The sequence below is a fragment of the Danio rerio genome, chromosome 9, assembly GCF_049306965.1.
Source record: "Danio rerio strain Tuebingen ecotype United States chromosome 9, GRCz12tu, whole genome shotgun sequence".
Classification (NCBI taxonomy): Eukaryota; Metazoa; Chordata; class Actinopteri; order Cypriniformes; family Danionidae; genus Danio; species Danio rerio.
In genome coordinates this window covers 55,402,702-55,424,550 of record NC_133184.1, presented here as the reverse complement: position 1 = coordinate 55,424,550, position 21,849 = coordinate 55,402,702, and the positions used below count along the sequence as shown (strand labels likewise).

General features: G+C 41.3%; 2 long non-coding RNA genes across 2 annotated transcripts in view; one reads left to right on the top strand and one right to left on the bottom strand.

Annotated features, from left to right (window-relative positions):
* Positions 1–11,282: 11,282 nt before the first annotated feature.
* On the bottom strand, positions 11,283–18,274 carry LOC141376234 (uncharacterized). The gene is made up of 3 exons (XR_012385697.1): positions 16,038–18,274; positions 13,104–14,222; positions 11,283–12,834 (listed from the first exon to the last, which is right to left on the bottom strand). It is a non-coding gene; the product is annotated as an uncharacterized lncRNA (long non-coding RNA).
* Positions 11,684–21,849, top strand: part of LOC110440052 (uncharacterized) — a 37,066-nt gene continuing 26,900 nt past the window's right edge. The window contains exon 1 of the long non-coding RNA XR_012385696.1: positions 11,684–12,128. This is a non-coding gene — a long non-coding RNA (uncharacterized lncRNA). The remainder of the gene's footprint in view (positions 12,129–21,849) is intronic.

The following is a 21,849-nucleotide window of genomic DNA, read 5'->3' as shown; positions in this document are numbered from 1 at the left end:
CTGTTGAAAAACGTCATAAGAACAATGTTTAGTGGCTCAAAACACTTTATTGATATAGTGTACAACCAAGCACAAGTGGTCAGAATACAAACGAGTCACAGGTGATAAAGTATTAAGCGTTCTCCCAAAGTAAAGTGTGTCTGAGGCAGGTCCAAGCTAAATGCTAGCAGGTGTCTGTAGCTCCGCTCACTCTCCGCCTCTTTGCCCTTGTTTGGTATCCCGCCGTGGGTGTGATGACGCACGAACAAAATGGTGACGGTTGGCCGCGCATACTTGTGGCTTCTTTTGCGCTCTTTAGAAACCTATGGGTGACGTCACGGATACTACGTCCATATATTTTACAGTCTATGGTCAGGACCCACACAGACCGCAGGTTAAGCGCCCCCTGCTGACCTCACTAACACCACATGTGGTTTCCCATTCAGATACTGACCGGGCGCAGCCCTGAAATTATTATACAGCATATGTTTTGCGCAGCAAATGCCCTTCCAGCTGCAACCCAGTCCTGGGAAAATCCCATACACAATCATTCACACACACTCATACATTACTGCCAATTTAGTTTCTTTAATTCAACTATAGGGCATGTGTTGGGACTGCAACCAGAGCACAGGGAGAACATGCAAACTCCACACAGAAACGTCCACTGATCCAGCAGAGATTCGAACCAGCAACCGGCTTAACAGTTTAACATCTTATCTGAAAGACAGAGCTCATTAAGCAATATAGAGTGCCCTTCGCTATATTGGGGCGTCAGGACCCACACAGACCGCAGGTTGAGCGCCGCCTGCTGACCTCACTAACACCACATGTGGTTTCCCATTCAGATACTGACCGGGCGCAGCCCTGAAATTATTATACAGCATATGTTTTGCGCAGCAAATGCCCCTCCAGCTGCAACCCAGTCCTGGGAAAATCCCATACACACTCATTCACACACACTCATACATTACTGCCAATTTAGTTTCTTTAATTCAACTATAGCGCATGTGTTTGGACTACAACTAGAGCAAAGGGAGAACATGCACAGAAACGTCAACTGATTCAGCAGGGATTCGAACCAGCAACCGGCTTGCTGTGAGGCGACAGTGCTAACCACTAAGCCACCATGCCGCCCCAGACATTAAATAGCAATGTTAAAAAGTACATTTAAAATTAATAAATACAATCTTAACCACAATACCCTGTTAAACTCCATTTAACAGCAGCATGTGCAGCACTGAAAGCCAACCCTTTTCCAACAAATTCGGTTTTATGAAGTAAAAAATAGTTTGGACATATTACACTAGTGAGGGAAAAATGCGTTTAATTGTGATGAAAATGTCACCAACACATGCATTCTTTATGTGAAGCATAAAGCCGTCTTTTGCCTTGTGCTCAAGCTTGACACGGACATGTTTTCCTGACACTCAGCCATTAACAGCAATAACTCACTTTGGTAACGACACAAACTCAACAAGGCCCAAATGCACACAAACAGTCTGAACGTGTCAGTTTTGCGCATTTAATCATGCGTGCGAGACTGTCAGAACTGAGGCGGTGTTTTTGACACGTCACTCCGCCGCATGTTAAGAGCTGTACACTAAAAATACAGACGGCGGGGAAGGTAAAAGGGGCGTTTGACAGGCATGCGGGTATCGGCGCAGATCAGACTGTGTGTTTTCCTCCAGCTATGAGAGCTAGTTTGATCTCCTCAGCGCCAACAGCACAGGTAGATCAAGGTCCGGTGGAGAGACGCCTCATAAAAGGATAAACAAAATCCTTTATCATGAGCCAAACAGCTTCAGCGCGCCGTGCTTTACTGAGGGAGAGAGAGAGCTGCACACACACACATAGCTGAGTCAATCAATGAGACTGTAGCACTGCAGACAATATTAGGCTTTCAATTACTGGATTAGCTTTAAAAGTGCTGTATATACGTTTTTGAGTCTTCTAAAGCATAGAAATACCATCATATGTTTGCAGATATTTAAGTGAACATGCGTGTTTATGTGAAAAACAATACTAAAGTAGACATTTAATGAGGGTGTCCCTGCTGAAAAATCCAGCTTAAACCAGCCTAGGCTGGTTAGCTGGTTTTAGCTGGTTGAATAGCCTGGTTTTAGAGGGGTTTTGTCCATTTCCAGGCTGGTTTCCAGCCATTTCCAGCCTGGTCTTAGCTGGTCAGGCTGGAAAATGACCAGCCAAATCCAGCTAAAACCAGCTTGACCAGCCTAGTTTAAGCTGGATATAGCTGGTTTTGGCTGGACTCCCAGCTTGGCTAGGCTGGTCAAGCTGGTTTTAGCTGGTCATCTCCCAACCTGACCAGCTAAGACCAGGCTGGAAATGGCTGGAAACCAGCCTGGAAATGGCCAAAACCCCTTTAAACCCAGGCTGGTCGACCAGCTAAAACCAGCCAACCGACTTAGGCTGGTTTAAGCTGGATTTTTCAGCAGGGGTATTACAGTTTTTTCCAATTGTTTACACACAATTACTTCTACTTCAGACACAATAGTCTCTTTCACTCATACAACCTTTCCAGGAAAATTACCGGCAATTTTCCGGAAAGGTTGTATGTGTGAACAAGCCCTTTTTGAAAATACCGGTAAATTCGTTCTGGCTGTTTTCCGGAAAGAGAAGTTGTAACATTACCGGTAATTTGCCGGAATGCTGCGCTGTGTGAACGCAGAAGGAAGATTGCCGGAAAGAGCGCGTGCACGTCTAGAACGTGCTCACGTGCGACGTCTGCTTTAGCCAATCAGAACAGTCAGACGCATTCACGTCCGCGCGGTTTATGAGAATAAAAGCCTTTGAATATTTTCCCAGACGCATTTAGCTGCTAGAAGTTAGTCAGATCACGTTTATATGTTCTTTTTAACGCCAATGTAAATAATCATCGATGAGATGCTTATGATAAGCCGTTGTTTGTTTACCTTCAAGCTTTGTGTGTGCCTGTGAAACAGCCTGTGAGCGCCAGCACACACACACATATCATGTACATCTCGACATGCGAAAGTGATCCTCCATATGTTTTCATCGAAGTTGTTCACAATACTGATCATCCACAGAGTTTATGATGTAGTCAAATGTTTACAAACACAAGCGCAGCCGTTTAGAGCTCATTTGTGTTGAATGATGTCAGAATTTACCGGTATTTTGCAATGGATGTGTGACCGGTCTTTTCTGGAAAAATACCGTAACGTCCTCGCCTGTGTGAACAGCGCTTTTTTGAAAATACCATTAAAGTCGTTCCGGAAATTTTCCAGATATTTACTGGAATCACTGTGTAAAAGGGGCTAATGACTACAACATGTAACTGATGCACCCCTGAACCAACTCTGCTAAACTACAAGCACAATTCCTGCTTTACACTCAAACTGCAGGTTTAAAACACACTTATTTCAAAACACTACACACAATTCTCTGCATTTTGCACAATTTTCATGCAGAAAATCTTTTGTTTTCACAAGGAACACACTTTCATTCATAAAGTCAGTTGTCCTTCTTTGCATACTAACCCATCACTTAGGTAAACACCTTTCACACTGAATCGCAATGTAGAAATCAGAGCTCATCTGGATCACAACTAGTTTACTGCCCACCCATGTTTTTTAGTTGTTTATCTCTCCCTCCATATTCTCCATTCCTCAAACCTATTGAGGATTTTTTTTTCTGCCAGGAGATGAAAAGTGTATGACCAAAATCCACACACACGTATACCCATTCTCCAAGTTATAGCAGTTGATGCTTTTCGTGGCTGGATTCGCCTTGCAAGGTGACATTTCCCCCACTGCTTGGCCAGACCAAAACAGAAAAGAGGATGCAGTATAGCTGTTTTTTTTATTATTATTATTATTTTATTTATTTTTTTTACTGTAACTGTATTCAGTAAATACTTCTGTTGATGGTGTATGTAGACCACGTTATCTGCAACTTTGTGTTGGTTGTGATGAACACTGTGTACACTGTATTTGTGGGAAAATACAGTAAAATATATTTGGTATTTGTTTGTTTTGTATAAAACAATATTCTGAAATATGTTACAATGCACTTCTGTAGGCCTGTACTGTCTGCAGTAAGGGTAACACTGAACAAAAAAAGGCTTACAGTAAGTCATTATGATGAATGGAGAAGAAGAGGTCATAGTGTTTTACATTGAGCTCATCAGTGTTCAACTGATCTTATAAATGTCTATTGATGTGATGGCTTGTGTGTGTCATTTAAAAACACAAGACCATTTTGAGAAGAAATCACATTGTTTTGAACTTAGAGTTTCATTTTGCAGAAGAATTGAAGAGTTTTGCCCAATGTGTGTGTGTGTTTTGTGATCTGTGTGTAGAGTTCAGACAATATGAGACCTGCTCTTAGAAAATGCGTATAAACAAGTGGAAAAAACTGTAATTATATAATAAATATATTATATAATATTAAATTACATCAAATAATTAAAAGGACAAATTCTGGACCTTTTGGCCGTGGGGGGTGGTTACGGGCATGTCTGTTGATGGTGTATGTAGACCACGTTATCTGCAACTTTGTGTTGGTTGGGATGAACACTGTGTACACTGTATTTGTGGGAAAATTCAGTAAAATATATTTGGTATTTGTTTGTATTGTATAAAACAATATTCTGAAATATTTTACAATGCACTTCTGTAGGCCTACTGTCTGTAGTAAAGGTAACACTGAACAAAAAAAGGCTTACAGTAAGTCATAATGATGAATAGAGAAAAAACGGTCATAGTGTTTTTATTGAGCACATCAGTATTCAACTGATCTTATGAATGTTTATTGATGTGATGGCTTGTGTGTGTCATTGTTGTCATGTTTTGAACGTAGAGTTTCATTTTGCAGAAGAATTGAAGAGTTTTGCCCAATGGGTGTGTGTGTTTTGTGATTTGTGTGTAGAGTTCAGACAATATGAGACCTGGGGCCTGTTTCAGAAAGGAGGTTCAAACAACTCTGAGTTTAAATTTTAACTCTGAGTTGATTTACCAAGAGATTAAAAACTCTGAGTTTTCGGTTTCAGAATAGCTGATCTGAGCTGGGTCAATCAACTTTGAGTAGACCAACTCAGAGTTAAGCGCGCACACCGTGACTATAAAAAGGCATCATCAATGGAGCACAGATATTATGAGTGACTATGGCAATATCTTAAAAAAAAGAGATCACCATTTCTTTCCCCAGCTGAACTTGATCTGCTCATGCAAAGTTAAAGCAAATATAAGTGTATATATTTTAAAAGATGCAACCATCAGTGAAACAGTGACAGTTAGCGTGGGAAAACAGCTGCTCAAGTCAATGCGTAATTTTTAATTTTAAGTATTTAAACATTTAAGTATAATAAAATAAGTAATGTAATGTGTGTCGTTTATACTTTTTTCTAAACTTTTATACACTTTTATCAGTTTTAATAGATTTAACAGTGCACTTGTTGTGTGTCTGCCTTTTTATTGATCAAGTGATAGAAGTTTAAAACATTAAGAAGGTAATCAGTATTAAAATAAATTTTAGACAGAATAATAATCCCATTAATCTAGTAACAGTGCATGTCGAAGGTTAAGCTAATTATTTATGAAAAAAGGATAAGCCTCGTGCGTGACTTTGTTCCGTGTGTGACAAAAATGTAGGCAATAGCTGTTTCCATCAAAATATAGGCTATTACATAAATTTGTGCAAAACTGGAATAACGCCTAAAAATAAAGCAGCGTTTTTATCCAAACAGTCGAAGAGAACACAATCGTCACTTCCTGATTAACTTGCGCCAAATATCAACAGTAAAAACAGAATTTACTGCGGTAGAAGAAGCTGCGTCAATGATTTTTTTATTTAATTAATGTACTTGCGCCTCAGAATACAATTGACAAACAATGAACACGTGGGGGCGTTTGAAGCCAGACGCGGAGATCTTGACACACTCCAGACGCTCGGAGGTAATTAATAATATACACTGATACTGAAACAGTTCAGGCATTTTAGAATGACTAAAACAACATTTAAGATGTTCTGCAGTGTGCTCAGTCTGCTGGTTTGTCCATTCACACACATTTTCATCATCATCTCTAACAAACCTTTTTTTAATGCACATACTGTAATTTGTTAAGTGCACTTCGTAGTTTATGTACATCTTATCAAATAAAAGTTTAACCTCAGTTATGCACATGTTTAATTATGCGTATTTTCAAAAGTTATGTGAATCACGACGTATCCATCAATCGTTTTTCTGGGCATCTCCAAAATGAGCTCTAAAATAGGTGTGTGGAAACGTAAGGCTAATGCTAGAAATACGCATCATCTTTAAAAAAAGGGGAGGAGACCGACAGAAACTCAGAGTTTAGGGAATAAAACCTGCTCCGGACCAGGTTAGGTTCACAGAGTAAGTTACCACAGTAACTGACTCTGAGTTAAAGTTACCTTTCTTTCAGAAACAGGCTTGACTTACCATGATTTCTTGAGATTGACAAACCTGCCATTTTGAAACGGAAAACCCAGAGTTTCTCTCATTTCAGGGTTAAAATACTCTGAGTTTTCACTTAACGTCCTTTCTGAAACAGGCCCCTGCTCTTAGAAAATGTGTGTAAACAATTGGAAAAAACAGTAAAATGGAGTATATTTAAACATGCTTTCTGTAGGTTTTTGACCCCTCTAAAGCCTAAAATACCATAATATGTATTAATAAAAAAACATGCTTGTTTATCTGATATATACCCCTATTTGTACCTCTGTTATGCACTTTGGACTATGCGATGTGGAGAAACTTGACTGGCCTGCACCGAGTCCTGACTTAACCCATCTTGCCTTCCTTTTGAACTGTTAAGTTTAAGGATGCAGTATAGTGGTTGAACTGGGTATTGCAATCCAAATACAACCAAGGCAGAGACATAATTGGGTAAACTGGCGGTGGACAATTTTAGCCCCAACTCGCCAACAGGTTTTGAGAAATCGCCGACAAATGCCTGAAATCATCTCACTACTCACAACTCACCCGTAAAGGGAATAGGAGACGAGACTCTGATTGGTTTATTTACACCCAAAACATTCCCATAACTCATTAAGATAATGAGGGCTACTCTTTTAGACCATGCTCTGAACACACCGATTGTTTTTCCATCCTTAAAATAGCTAAAGTGGATTCAGACATGCCATATTTGTATGTATATTGTGTATATTTGTTATGCACTTTAGACTATGTGAGGTGGAGGAATTTGACTGGCCTGCACCGAGTCCTGACCTCAACCCGAAGGGGAATGGGCATAGGGTTATATAAATATTTGTTCATCATTTTGCAAAATTCACTCAGTGCATCTTACTATCTTTTTGAACTGTGAAGTTTAAACGTGCAGTATAGAGGTCAAACAAGGTATTGCCATCAAAAACACTGGCAGTGGGCGGAGTTAAACAGATCAAAACAAAGACAGACATTCCATAACAGAACACACATTCTTAAAGGAGAATAACTGACTTTAGCATTTTCCAAAATCCATATGAGGTGGTTTTTAATGAGCAGGTAATACAGATATTACAGACGTAAACATCAGCTGAGCAGCTCACAGAGTAAGGCGCGATCGTCAGGTACTCATGCTACTGTTTGTCTCGTCAATCGAGCAACCTGCATGTGCCACATGTCGGGTAAAAAAATTATTATAATATTGTGAATTTGGACCGCAATTATGTGTTCGTCCACTAGGGGTCAATCCTACATACTGCACCTTTAAAGGGGTAGTTCACACAAAAATGAACACTCACTCTTATGCCGAGTACAGACTGCACGATTTTAGCCCCGATTTTGACTCGTCAACAGGTTTTAAGAAATCGCCGACAAATACCTGAAATCAACTCACTGCTCACAACTCACTCTTAAAGGTAATGGGATATGATGATCACACCCAAAACACTCCCATAACTCATTAAGATAATAAGGACAACTCTTTTAGACCATGCTCCGGACACACCGACGGATTTCCATTCTTAAATTAGCAAAAGTGGATTCAGACATGCCATATTTGTACCTTTGTCATGCACTTTAGACTATGCGATGTGGAGGAACTTGACTGGCCTGCACCGAGCCCTGACCTCAACCTAAAGGGACATTTCTAATACGGGTATAGTGGTTGACCTCAGTATTGCAGTCCAAATTCAAAACAGTTTCGACCAAGGCAGATATATAATTGGTTAGACTGGCAGTGGGCGGAGTTACACAGATCAAAACAAAGACATTCTGACATGAAACACACAAACTTAAAGGAGAATACTTGACTTCAGCATTGTTTTTTAATAAACAAGCATGCTTTTTAAATATCTGCAAACATATGATGGTTTTTATTCCTCTGAAGAGTCAAAAACTTACATAAAGCACATTTAAATGTACTCTATTTCAATATACCATTATTAAATGTCTACAGTGTGTAAATCCTGTGTCTCTTAAGCACACCATGAGGTGTACTGAGGATGATCTGCAGTCATGATGATAAATTAATTCTGATTATAGACTCTGGATTGTGATTAGATGAGTTCCCATTGGCTGATCATGTGCTTCAATAAATCTACGCCTGATGTTTGCTCGGGTTTTCATTTTCACTTTTGGTGTCAATTCTCCACTCTCAATAGAACGTGAAATGGATTCTCTATTTACGGCTACACACTAATAGAACGTTATCATAATCAAATCTGGAAGGAATTGTGGAGAATAATGCGACTGGCGGATTTTTGTATGGACTCCTGTATGGAATACATATCAGAATCTGAGCATTTCTGCGAATCACAAAGCCAGGGAACAAACACCTTATATCGAGTTATTTTCCATTTGAAAGGAAGGGTGAATAGGTTTTTTCTTATTATTATTGTTATTATTTCACAAAGCCTGCTGAGAAAATAAAAAGTTTCCAATGGAAACCTGTTCTATTCATGAACAAGTACTGTTCATTTTAAAGGGCTTAGTTATTCCAAGACAGGAGAGTTGTTATTTTTTATTTTATTAATATTTTTAATAATAGGATTATTTATCATTTATATAATTTATTTGATATAGTTTATATTTATGCTATTTTTATTATTGTATTTATATTATTTCAGAAATTAATTATTAAATAAAATATTTAATGGTGCTTGTGTTGAACTATTTTTCATATATAAAATATTTGTTATTTTATTATAAGTATTACTACATTGTATAATTATTGTTTGATATTTCAGTTCTTTACTATTTAATTTACTATTTTACTATACATATTAATATGTATTTACATTCCTTAAATTATTATGTGCAATTTATATATATATATATATATATATATATATATATATATATATATATATATGTGTGTGTGTGTGTGTGTGTGTGTGTGTGTGTGTGTGTGTGTGTGTGAATGTGTGTGTGTGTGTGTGTGTGTTTTACATATATTTATATACTTATTGAAAATAATTTATTTTAGATATATTATTTATAAATAGATTCATTGTATTATTAGTTTTTTTTTATTCTTTACTTTTACTTATTACTTTGAATTATATTATTATTGCTATAATTTTTTATGCTCTATTTTCATTATATTATTACACGGTAAAACCCATCAGTCCACTTTATCAAAAGAAATGAGAGTAGTTAACTCAAACTTGACTGAAAAGTAATTGTACTTATTTGCAAATATTATTTTTGAATAATTATGTATTATTTGAAAAGAGTTTTGAACTCAGTGTTGAAGGTAATGACTTTATTAAATACCACATTACATAAATGGGGTACGTTCACAGTACTCATATAGATTAGTCTTTAACTCAAATGGTTTGCAGTTTGAGTTGCCTTAACTTGTTGGGTTTCACAGAACTTGGTTGGTTTGAGATTTCTTCATTTATCGGGTTTTACTGTGCTCAAATTGCTTCATTTACTCAAGTGGATTAACTTCACTGTACTTATTAGAATTAGTTTTTGAACTTAAATGGTTTGTTGCAATCGTTTCCTCAAATGGTTTGAGTTACCTTAACTTTTTGGTTTTTACAGTGTATGATATTTAAGAATTTATATAATAATTTAATTTTTGTATTAATTTGGATTCTTTATTTATATAATTTATTTTTATATTTTGTGTTATGATATTATTTTACATTATTTCATTGTATGTGTTAAAATCTAAATTTTTATATGTATTGCATGTTGAAAATTATATATATATATATATATATATATATATATTAATCTTACTATTTAGTGTACTTAACTACACTATTTAATTTAGTGTACTAAACTACTAGTGTGCTGTTTAACACTATTTAGTATACACACACTCACTGGCCACTTTATTAGGTACACCTGTCCAACTGCTCGTTGACGCAAATTTCTAATCAGCCAATCACATGGCAGCAACTCAATGCATTTAGGCATGTCAACATGGTCAAGACGATCTGCTGCAGTTCAAAGCGAGCATCAGAATGGGGAAGAAAGGGGATTTAAGTGACTTTGAATGTGGCATGGTTGTTGGTGCCAGACAGGCTGGTCTGAGTATTTCAGAAACTGCTGATCTACTAGGAGTTCTGTGGGCGCAAATGCCTTGTTGATGCCAGAGGTCAGAGGAGAATGGCCAGACACAACCGAGGTCTGCAGAAGAGCATCTTTGAACACACAACACGTCCAACCTTGAGGCGGATGGGCTACAGCAGCAGAAGACCACACCGGGTGCCGCTCCTGTCAGCTAAGACATTAAAATTTATTAAAATTATTTATATTTATATCCCTTTTTTTTCCACTGTGCCTCCATCTTCTGATGGCTACTTACATATATATATATATATATATATATATATATATATATATATATATATATATATTATATATATATATATATATATATATATATATATATATATATATATATATATATATATATATATATATATATATATACATACATACACACACATTGTTATCATTATTATAGCATATATATATATATATATATATATATATATATATATATATATATATATATATATATATATATATATATATATATATATATATATGCTGTTATTTTGTGTTATGTTAATAATATTAGTCATTACTTGCATATACTGTTTGTCTCATGCTTTGTTTTTATTCTATTATTGCAAATATTTAACATTTTTTACTATCTGTTTGTTCCACAGAAAGCATCAACATATGGATACACTCAATCATCCTTTAATATTGTGAAATAAGCTGTTAATGTCAGTGTTCTCCAGGATGGTTGCAGGTTTTCGTTCAGCGGAGGAGCATCTCTCTCCAATAACCAAGAACAATCACAGCTTTATACGGCGGAGAAACTTAATCTGCTCCAACATCGATACCAGAAACCCATCAGGGCCACCACAAAACCCCTAATGAACCTGTTTGAGGAGGATCTGGCCTGCTATCTCAGAGGATGAAGAATAACTCGGGTATCAGGAAATATGTTGATGCTGTGCTTTAGAATATTTAGTTTGATTCAGGTTTATTTGTATGTTGCCATATTTAAAGTCCACATGATGAACGTTGTTTACATTTTTACTTGATGCGAACTCCAAAATGCGACATTTAATTTTCGATTTGGCATCTATTAGTATTAAGGCCATGACAAAAGCCCTAATGAACATGTTTAAGTGATGAATCAGTGCTGGATCTGAGAAGAGCCCGAAAGGAACAAACGTAAGCAGCTTTAGCGTGTTTTTAGACGAGGCCAGGAATAATCTCTTCAGACTGACAGGAGCGTCTCTCTTTCTCTTTCTCCACCACTGTAGGAGTTCTGCTCTCAGGCTGGCATTTTCCTCACGCGCTATCAGTTTCAACAAGCGGAAATAAAGTTTGCTCTGTCTCAGGGCATCAGTCTGAGAGCAGGAGAGACGCTGGAGTTTTCTTAACCAGCTTACGTCGGAAGCAGGAGGTGCGAAGGTTTCGGGTTTCCACCGCTGGTTCACCTGGAAGGAGTCGCCTGAGCCTCTTGCCTTGTAAATAAGGAGATTTGTCATCGACGCTCCAAATGAGAGGCCTGTGGTAATCTGAAAATGCCAGACTCGTTCGGATTACATCTCTCGTCGTGTGATGAAAATGAAAAGGATGAAGGCAGGTGTCGTTCTACAAGCCACTTTCTAACCATGATAATAGCTGTGACAACAGAAGAGCTGCGAGCTACCCAACAAAAGTAGGTCTCCAAAGTTGACTTCCTACTTTGCAAACAGACTCTTTTAGCTCTGTGCATACAAAATAGCTCCTTATTTTTACACTGAGATGTTTTTAGGGACAACCAGTCATATAAAACTGTTTGTTTAGGGAGTCAGATTTTATGCTGGAAGTCAAGCGGCAATACAAAGCACCATTTATTTTTATGTAAAAGAGTCCCTATTATACATGAAATAGGGTCATATTTTGGTTGTAAGGGTCTTCAACAACAGTCTAATATGCATGCAAGGTCAAAAAACACTTTCATGGTCTTATAATATGCATTTATTTTTACCTAATTATCCCAGGGACTCCCATATGAATCATCCAGTGATTCATTTGTTCCCAAACCCCTCCTTAGCACAAAGCTAATCTGTGCTGATTGGACCGATGACAGTCAGTGGCAATTGGTCAACTGCCACATAACCCCTCCTCCGGACGACAACATGTGCGCACAAAAATACACACACCTCTGGATGGCAGCGCGCGCACACACACACACATTACCCTCCTCCACCGAACGTAAACAAAGCAGCACGTGTCACATTTTTAACGTGGCTTTGAACGCGATATGAGAATATAGCGAGTTAACCTGATACAGTACACGCGATTACAAGTAACAAATCACACCTAAATACATTCGCAAGCTCGAGTCAACGAGGCAACAACTTCAACCGCACATACTTACACTTGAGAAATGGAGGAAGAAACCGATCCATGTCCTGACATGTCGATCATTTCTCTTTACTGATCCTTCCTTTAACAAACGCCGATGAAGTATTCTTTGTAGCATGTAGCTTCCAGAAGTTTCCAGTAGTTTCCAACTGCTCAAGGCTTGGTTATAATGCTGAGGTTTCATCTCTGGGTAGAGACTCAATAATATCCATCTGCGGTGTGACTTCAATCGACCGTCATGTTTGTGTGTGTGTGTGTATGTGTGTGTGGGGGTGGGGGGGGCGGGTTTGCGCGTGCACGTGAATAACTTGGTTTCGTTAGTACGTCATGGCGAAACACCTAATGACTCGTTATCAAGGCGACTCATTTGAAGCACTATGAGTCGACTCTTTTATAGATGAATCAACCGTTTTAAACACTGTACACTTACAGATTTAAGCCTTAGCTGGATACTTCACTTCACTTAGAGCTGTGTTACACACTACATGGAGGGGCATTTTCAAAAACCCATAATATGGGCTCTTTAAATTAAATTTAAAGGGCTCATGATTTAAAAAAACTAAAATATCATTATTGTTTTGGCATATTAGAGCTAACTGCTCTATAAAAACGTCCTGTAAGTGTCAAAACTCATCACCTTGTGGTTCCTCTAAAATCAGCTTTTATTGAAGGCCGTCTGAAAAAACAGCAGATTCTGGAATGTTCTGATCAATGATGTAATAGGCAGGATAAGCTCCGCCTTCACTGAAGGCCCACTTCTACAAGGCTGCAATACTTGTTTAGCCCTGTCAATATGCAACCCTGTCAGCCAATCAGAACAGTTGGTGTTTCCTGCTAAGTATACAATTGGCCACGCCCACTCAAACAGAGCTTTAATTTGAGGCCAGGGCTGGAGCAAGCTGAACTGCCGCTCCCCGCCCTCAACCCGAAAGTGAAAACGGAAATGACCGGTTATCAAATTGAAGAGGGATAGGGGGGTTGTTAAGGGAAGGGTCGTGGACGCCGCCCTCTTTATTCTGCCGACCTAAGCGCGGATACAACTGAGGCAGCAGGGGGTGAGGAAGGTGTCGCGGACATAACTGAGGACACGGGTGTTGAAGGAGGTGTCGTGGACGCCGCCCTCTCTATTCTGCCGCCCTAGATACGGATAAAACTGAGGCGGTGGAGAATGAGGGAGGTGTCGCGGACATAACTAAGGACATGGGTGTTGAGGGAGGTGTTGCGGACGCCACCCTCTCTATTCTGCCGCCCTAGATGCGGATAAAACTGAGGCGGTGGGGGATGAGGGAGGTGTCGCGGACATAACTGAAGACGCAGATGTTGAGGGAGGTGTCGCGGACATAACTGAGGACATGGGTGTTGAGGGAGGTGTCGCGGACACCACCCTCTCTATTCTGCTGCCCTAGATGCGGATAAAACTGAGGTGGTGGGGGATGAGGGAGGTGTCGCTGACATAACTGAAGACGCAGATGTTGAGGGAGGTGTCGCAGACATAACCGAGGACACGGGTGTTGAGGGAGGTGTCGTGGACGCCGCCCTCTCTATTCTGCCGCCCTAGATACGAATAAAACTGAGGCGGTGGGGAATGAGGGAGGTGTCGCGGACATAAATAAGGACATGGTTGTTGAGGGAGGTGTTGCGGACGCCACCCTCTCTATTCTGCCGCCCTAGATGCGGATAAAACTGAGGCGGTGGGGGATGAGGGAGGTGTCGCGGACATAACTCAAGACGCAGATGTTGAGGGAGGTGTCGCAGACATAACCGAGGACACGGGTGTTGAGGGAGGTGTCGTGGACACCGCCCTCTCTATTCTGCCGCCCTAGATACGGATAAAACTGAGGTGGTGGGGAATGAGGGAGGTGTCGCGGACATAACTGAGGACACGGGTGTTAAGGGAGGTGTCGCAGACACCACCCTCTCTATTCTGCCGCCCTAGATGCGGATAAAACTGAGGCGGTGGGGGATGAGGGAGGTGTCGCGGACAATACTGAAGACGCAGATGTTGAGGGAGGTGTCGCGGACATAACCGAGGACACGGGTGTTGAGGGAGGTGTCGTGGACGCCGCCCTCTCTATTCTGCCGCCCTAGATGCAGATAAAACTGAGGCGGTGGGGAATGAGGGAGGTGTCGCGGACATAACCGAGGACATGGGTGTTGAGGGAGGTGTCGCGGACGCCACCCTCTCTATTCTGCCGCTCTAGATGCGGATAAAACTGAGGCGGTGGGGGATGAGGGAGGTGTCGCGGACATAACTAAGGACATGGGTGTTGAGGGAGATGTCGCGGACGCCACCCTCTCTATTCTGCTGCCCTAGATGCGGATAAAACTGAGGTGGTGGGGGATGAGGGAGGTGTCGCGGACAAAACTGAAGACGCAGATGTTGAGGGAGGTGTCGCGGACATAACCGAGGACACGGGTGTTGAGGGAGGTGTCGCGGACGCCACCCTCTCTATTCTGCCGCTCTAGATGCGGATAAAACTGAGGCGGTGGGGGATGAGGGAGGTGTCGCGGACATAACTAAGGACATGGGTGTTGAGGGAGATGTCGCGGACGCCGCCCTCTCTATTCTGCCGCTCTAGATGCGGATAAAACTGAGGCGGTGGGGGATGAGGGAGGTGTCGCGGACATAACTGAGGACACGGGTGTTGAGGGAGGTGTCGTGGACGCCGCCCTCTCTATTCTGCCGCCCTAGATGCGGATAAAACTGAGGCGGTGGGGAATGAGGGAGGTGTCGCGGACATAACTGAAGACGCAGATGTTGAGGGAGGTGTCGCGGACATAACTGAGGACATGGGTGTTGAGGGAGGTGTCGCGGACACCACCCTCTCTATTCTGCCGCCCTAAATGCGGATAAAACTGAGGCGGTGGAGAATGAGGGAGGTGTCGCGGACATAACTAAGGACATGGGTGTTGAGGGAGGTGTCGCGGACACCACCCTCTCTATTCTGCCGCCCTAAATGCGGATAAAACTGAGGCGGTGGGGGATGAGGGAGGTGTCGCGGACATAACTCAAGACGCAGATGTTGAGGGAGGTGTCGCAGACATAACCGAGGACACGGGTGTTGAGGGAGGTGTCGCGGACGCCGCCCTCTCTATTCTGCCGCCCTAGATGCGGATAAAACTGAGGCGGTGGGGAATGAGGGAGGTGTCGCGGACATAACTGAGTACACGGGTGTTGAGGGAGGTGTCGCGGACACCACCCTCTCTATTCTGCCACCGTAGATGCGGATAAAACTGAGGCGGTGGGGGATGAGGGAGGTGTCGCGGACATAACTGAAGACGCAGATGTTGAGGGAGGTGTCGCAGACATAACCGAGGAAGCAGGTGTTGATGGAGATGTCGCGGACGTTGCCCTCTCTATTCTACCACCCTAGGCGGTCGCCTAGGTCGCTTCTATGGATGCGCCGGGGTTGAGGCTCAAAAACAGCTCAGAAAGTAGTGAGATTGCCGCTCAGGAAATACTGGGAATACATCTATTCTGATGAAAATAAAAAGGATGAAGGCAGGTGTTTCTCTACAAGCCACTTTCTATGCATGATAATGGCTATGACAACAGAAGAGCTGCAAACTATCAAAAAAAAAAAAAGAGGTCTCCAAAGTTGAACCGACTTCCTACTTTGCAAACAGACTTTTTTTAACTCTGTTCATACAAAATAAGTCCTTATTCTCATACTGAGATGTTTTTTAGTGACACCCAGTCATATTAAACTGCTGGTGTTTGTTTTTCTAATCAGATTTTTGCTGGAACTCAAGCGGCAATACAAAGCACCACTTTTATTTTAAATATTAAGTTATGTTTAAAGGTGTCATGAATTATAAAATCAAAATTAAGTTATTGTTTTGTCATATTAGAGCTCACAGCACTATAAAAGCCTCCTGCAAGTTTTAGAACTCAACACTTTGTGGTTCCTCTAAAAGCAACTTTTATTAAAGACCATCTCACGAAATGGTAGATTCTAGAACAGGGGTCTCAAACTCAATTTACCTGGGGGCCGCAGGAGGCAAAGTCTGGGTGAGGCTGGGCCGCATAAGTGATTTCACAAAAAAAAAGTCCTCAAATGTCAATATTAACAGTTTTTATTATTTCTTCTGATCATGAAGTGTCCTGAACATTAATAGAACATTGAGTGAAGATTATGAACAGTTCTTCTGAACATGGCATCTTTTGCCTACTCCTTGCTGCCAGAGACTTGACAGCGCTTCTTCTCACAAATCTGAACCACATTTGGCTTTAGAGCGGAAGCAGTTGAGACCCTCAGTATGGCTTGAAGATGATCATCATTAAGTCTAGACCTGTACTTTGACTTATTAGAGTTCAAGGTGGAGAATAACTTCTCACACAAATATGTGCTCCCAAAAAGGCACATGGTCCGCTTGAACCCCACTCCAGTCACATCAGTCTGTACCAGTCTGTATCTACACATAATATATATAAGATGCAGGCTGTAGCTAGGTAGGTGGCAGGCTGCAGATAGGTAGCTAAGTGGCAGGCAGGGGCGGGAACAGCTTACCTTGGTTCTGGCCGGCGCGAGTTCCCTCCTAACACTTCCCGCCCGTCACAGCGTCTAACAAAGGGGCGGGGTGCGTGGTGACATCACCGGCATCCCCGCCCCTTTGTTTACACGGCGGGCGGGGAATGCCAGTGACCGCTGTGTACGGATAGAATCAGCGGAGCGGGGAGCGCTCTCTCTCCCCGCTCCACTGATTCTGTCAGTATACAGCGGTCGGCGCGGGCCACAAAATATTGCACTGAGGGCCGCAAATGGCTCGCGGGCCGCGAGTTTGAGACCCCTGTTCTAGAATGTTCTAATCTATGATGTAATAGACAGGATAAGCTCCGCCTCCACTGAAGGCCCACTTCTACAAAGCTGCACTGCTTGTTTAGCCCTGTCAATATGCAAACCTGTCAGCCAATCAGAACAGTGGGCGTTTACTTGAGGGTCTACAATTGGCCACTCCCACTCAAACAGAGCGTTCAGTTGAGGGTCAAAAACAGTTTAGAAAGTTGTGAGATTAAACACGCACCCAAAAGCCAGACTTTCTCTCCGCTTCAAATCGCGTGTACAGAATTAGTTTGGGAAACAGCGTCTGTTTATCACTATGGAGCGCGTCAGCTCACAGTCATGCACCATTATATGACTGTTTTGAGGACTGTATAGGATGGGCGACGGCACCTGTAATCAAAAGGAAATGAAATCGCGCCGTTTTTAATATTTATTTATAAGTGTTTTCATTCCTAAACAAAGAGAAAGCACAGAAGACTCACGTTTTAGAGCAAGGGGCGACCCCTGGTGATTCGGCGGTATGGGTTGTGTATAGGGAGGCTCGGCTGTTCAGAGAAAGACTGAAAATACGAGAGAAATACGGGAAAATACCTTTACGGCATGATAGCTTGATAGAACAGTAAAATACGGGAGAATCCTGGGAAAAACGGAAGGGTTGACAGGTATGCCTATAAATAAAAATAAAAAAACACGTGTTAAGCCATGAGAACCGAACTGAACCGAAAACCATGTTAAAAAACTGAGGTATGTATTGAACCATGGGCTAACTGTAATGTTGCATCCAGGCCCGGATTGGCTAATCGGGAGCACCGGGAGAATTCCCGGTGGGCCGGTCCTTTTTTTTGCCGTGAGGGCTGATGTCCCTAGCTGCTTGCACTCAGCAGTCGCACTTTTTTTCATCTATTTATTTATTATTTATTATAATCGGGAGGACCGGGAGAATTCCCGGTGGGCCGGTCCGTTTTTTGGCCGCGAGGGCCAGAAAAATAGCTCCAGATAGCTCCAGAATCTGTTGCTCGCAGTCACACTTTTTAAATTAATGTATTTATTTACTTGATCACAGTCTTCTTATTCAATATTGTACCGCAGCTCTGCTCTTTTTATCTATTTTCTCGCAGCCTCGTGATGAAGATGCAGCCTGCAAATGAATGATTTCATAACTGTTGTGGTCGAGTGGTTAGCATGTTAGGTTTTCGACGCCAGAGATCTGGGTTTGATCCTCGGCTGAGTAATTTTTTTTATTTTATTTTTTTATTGTTAAGACATATAATACTGTTAGGGTTGTTGAACATTTGAAGTTTTAAAGCAGCTGTTTTCTCAAAAAAAGACGTGATCGTGTCATTAGAAACTGAATTGGAAATGACCTTATTTCAATATAGTCAGTCGTGAACTGAGGTGGGCCGGTCTGAGGCTTGAAACTCCAGGGCTGAAAAGGAGTCCCACTCCGGCCCTGGTGGTGAACTGAGGTGGGCCGGTCTGGCTTGAAACTTCAGGGCTGAAAATGAGTCCCACTCCAGCCCTGGTTGCATCCCTCATACCATACGTCACCACTTAACAAGCGTATAGTCAAGTACTTGAGTTGAAGAAGTTTTTCTTTGGCGTAACAGTTTACAGTAGTTAGCACTGCTACATTTGGTTATTTAGCCAGTCCGTCTGTAGATAAACTAAGTGTACAGTATGTTATTGTGAAAACTCGTTACATGACGCCTCATCAAATGATGTTGTTTGCTTGTTTTCTGGCTCGTGTGAGTGTTAACATGATGGAGTGAAGCTTTAGCATGAGCGCTATCAGTTTCATCGTGCTCCGCTGCTTTTATCAATCGCGTTTCGCCTGAACGAGCAGAGTTTCCTAAATTCAGGCTCATTGTCTGTGTGATGCTGGAGCTGATCGGCGGATCGCGGAAGCTTTCCGGCAACCAACAAAAGACGAGGAGCGACAGCGAAAATTAATTTCTAAATAATCTCTCAGATCGCCGTGTCACATCAAAAATGTAAATTGAGACTGCGCTTAGTACAAGCCATGCATAAAACGATGGCAAAAAACGGAATGAGTTATTGAATTGAGGAAGTGGTATTATTTAAATCTGGCATTAGTCATGGTCAGTACGCTCAGAATCCGCTAAATAAACTGCTTTCCAGATGAGCGGAGAGTCGTGCAGATACTGTATGCACAAGTGCTGTGATACGGCTATTAATTCATCCGGCTGTGCTGCAATCGCATGATGACTAGGAAGTGGACTTCACCTAGCTGTCTTAGATTCAAGCAGCACTGGACCAACAAATATGCAGATAGAAACATCCAGCAGTGAAGAGTCATCGGCTGAAATAAACAATCAGAGTCCTGCAGTTGAAGATGTTTCACAGTGCTGTGAAAATTGTTGATATTAAATATTAAGATGTCAATAGAAAATATATTTTTTTAAAAAATCTTTCTTTGCCTCTTCTTACTCTTTTTCTTCTTTTTCCTTTACTTTTCCATCTCCTTCCTCGTTCTTTTTTTTCCTCTTTGTCCTACTTCCTCCCTTCATTTTCTTCTTCCTCCTCTCTTTTTTCCTCTTCCTCTTTCTTGTCCTCATCCTACCCTGTATCCTCTTCCTCCTTTTCTCCCTCTTTTTTCTCTCCTTACTTATGCCATCTTTATCTTATTCCTCCTCTTCATTTCCCTCTCTTCTTCCTCTTTCTCTTTCTTTTCCTATTGCTTTTCTTTCTTAACCCCCTCCTTTTCTTCCTCCTCCTCTTCTCCATTTCCTCCTCTATTTCTTTCTCCTCCGTTCTTCCTCCGCTTTTTTCTCATTCTCTTACACCTCCTCTTCCTTTTTTGTCTTAATCTTCCTTCTTTTCTCCTCTTTTCACTCTTCCCATTTACTTCCTCCTGCTAGTCTAATTCATCCTCTTTCTTCTCTCATCCTCTTTCTTTTTCTCCTCCTCTCTTCATCGTTCTCCTACTTCATACTTCTCTCTTTTTCCTCTTTTTCTTCATCTTCCTTTTCTTCTTCATCTCCTTTTCTTTTTCATTCTCCTATTTTTCCTCCTCTTCGTTTTCCTTTTCATCCTCTCTTTCTTCCTCTTTCTCCTCTTCGTTTTCCTCTTCCTCCTGTCTCTTTCTTCTTCGGCCTTGTCTTCTTCCTCTTCATGTTGCTTCTAATCTTTCACTTTTCTCCTTCTATTCATCCCCCTCCTCTTCTTCATCCTCTTCCTTCTCATTGTCCTCCTTTCCTACCTATTCCTCCTTCCAATTTTTCTCCTTCACCTCCTCTTCCTCCTCCTTCTTCCTCCTCCTTTTGTTCCTCTTTTTTTCTTCTCCTCTTCTTTTTTCTCTTACTTCCTCCTTTCTCTTTCTCCTCTTCTTCCTCTTCCTCCTTTTATCTCTCTCCTCACCTTCCTCCTCTTTCTCCTCTTCTTCCTCCTCCTCTTCTTTCTCTTCCTCATTTTTTCTTTCTCCTCATCTTCCTCCTCTTCTTCCTCTTCCTCCTTTTTTCTTTCTCCTCATCTTCCTCCTCTTCTTCTTCCTCTTCCTCCTTTTCTCTTTCTCCTCATCTTCCTCCTCCTCCCCCTCTTTCTCTTCCTCTTCCTCCTTTTTTCTTTCTTCTCATCTTCTCTTTCTCCTCTTCTTCCTCCTCCTCTTCTTTCTCTTCCTCATTTTTTCTTTCTCCTCATCTTCCTCCTCTTCTTCCTCTTCCTCCTTTTTTCTTTCTCCTCATCTTCCTCCTCTTCTTCTTCCTCTTCCTCCTTTTCTCTTTCTCCTCATCTTCCTCCTCCTCCCCCTCTTTCTCTTCCTCTTCCTCCTTTTTTCTTTCTTCTCATCTTCTCTTTCTCCTCTTCTTCCTCCTCCTCTTCTTTCTCTTCCTCCTTTTGTCTTTCTCCTCATCTCCTCCTCTTCCTCATTTTTTCTCTTTCTCCTCATCTTCCTCCTCCTCCTCTTCCGATTCCTCTTCTTTTTCCTCTTCTTTCTCCTCCTCCTCCTTCTTTTTTCTCATCTTCCTCCTCTTTCTACTCTTCCTACTCCTCTTCTTCATCCTCTTCTTCCTCTTTCTCCTTTTTCTCTTCCTCCTCCTCTTCCTCCTCTTCTTCATTTTCCTCATTTTTTCTCTTTCTCCTCTTCCTCTTCCTCATTTTTCTCTTTCTCCTCATCTTCCTCCTCTTTTTCTTCCTTCTCTTCTTCTTCTTCCTAATCCTCCTTTTTTCTTTTTCTCCTCATCTTCCTCCTCTTTTTCATTTTTTCTTTCTTCTCCTCTTCCTCCTCCT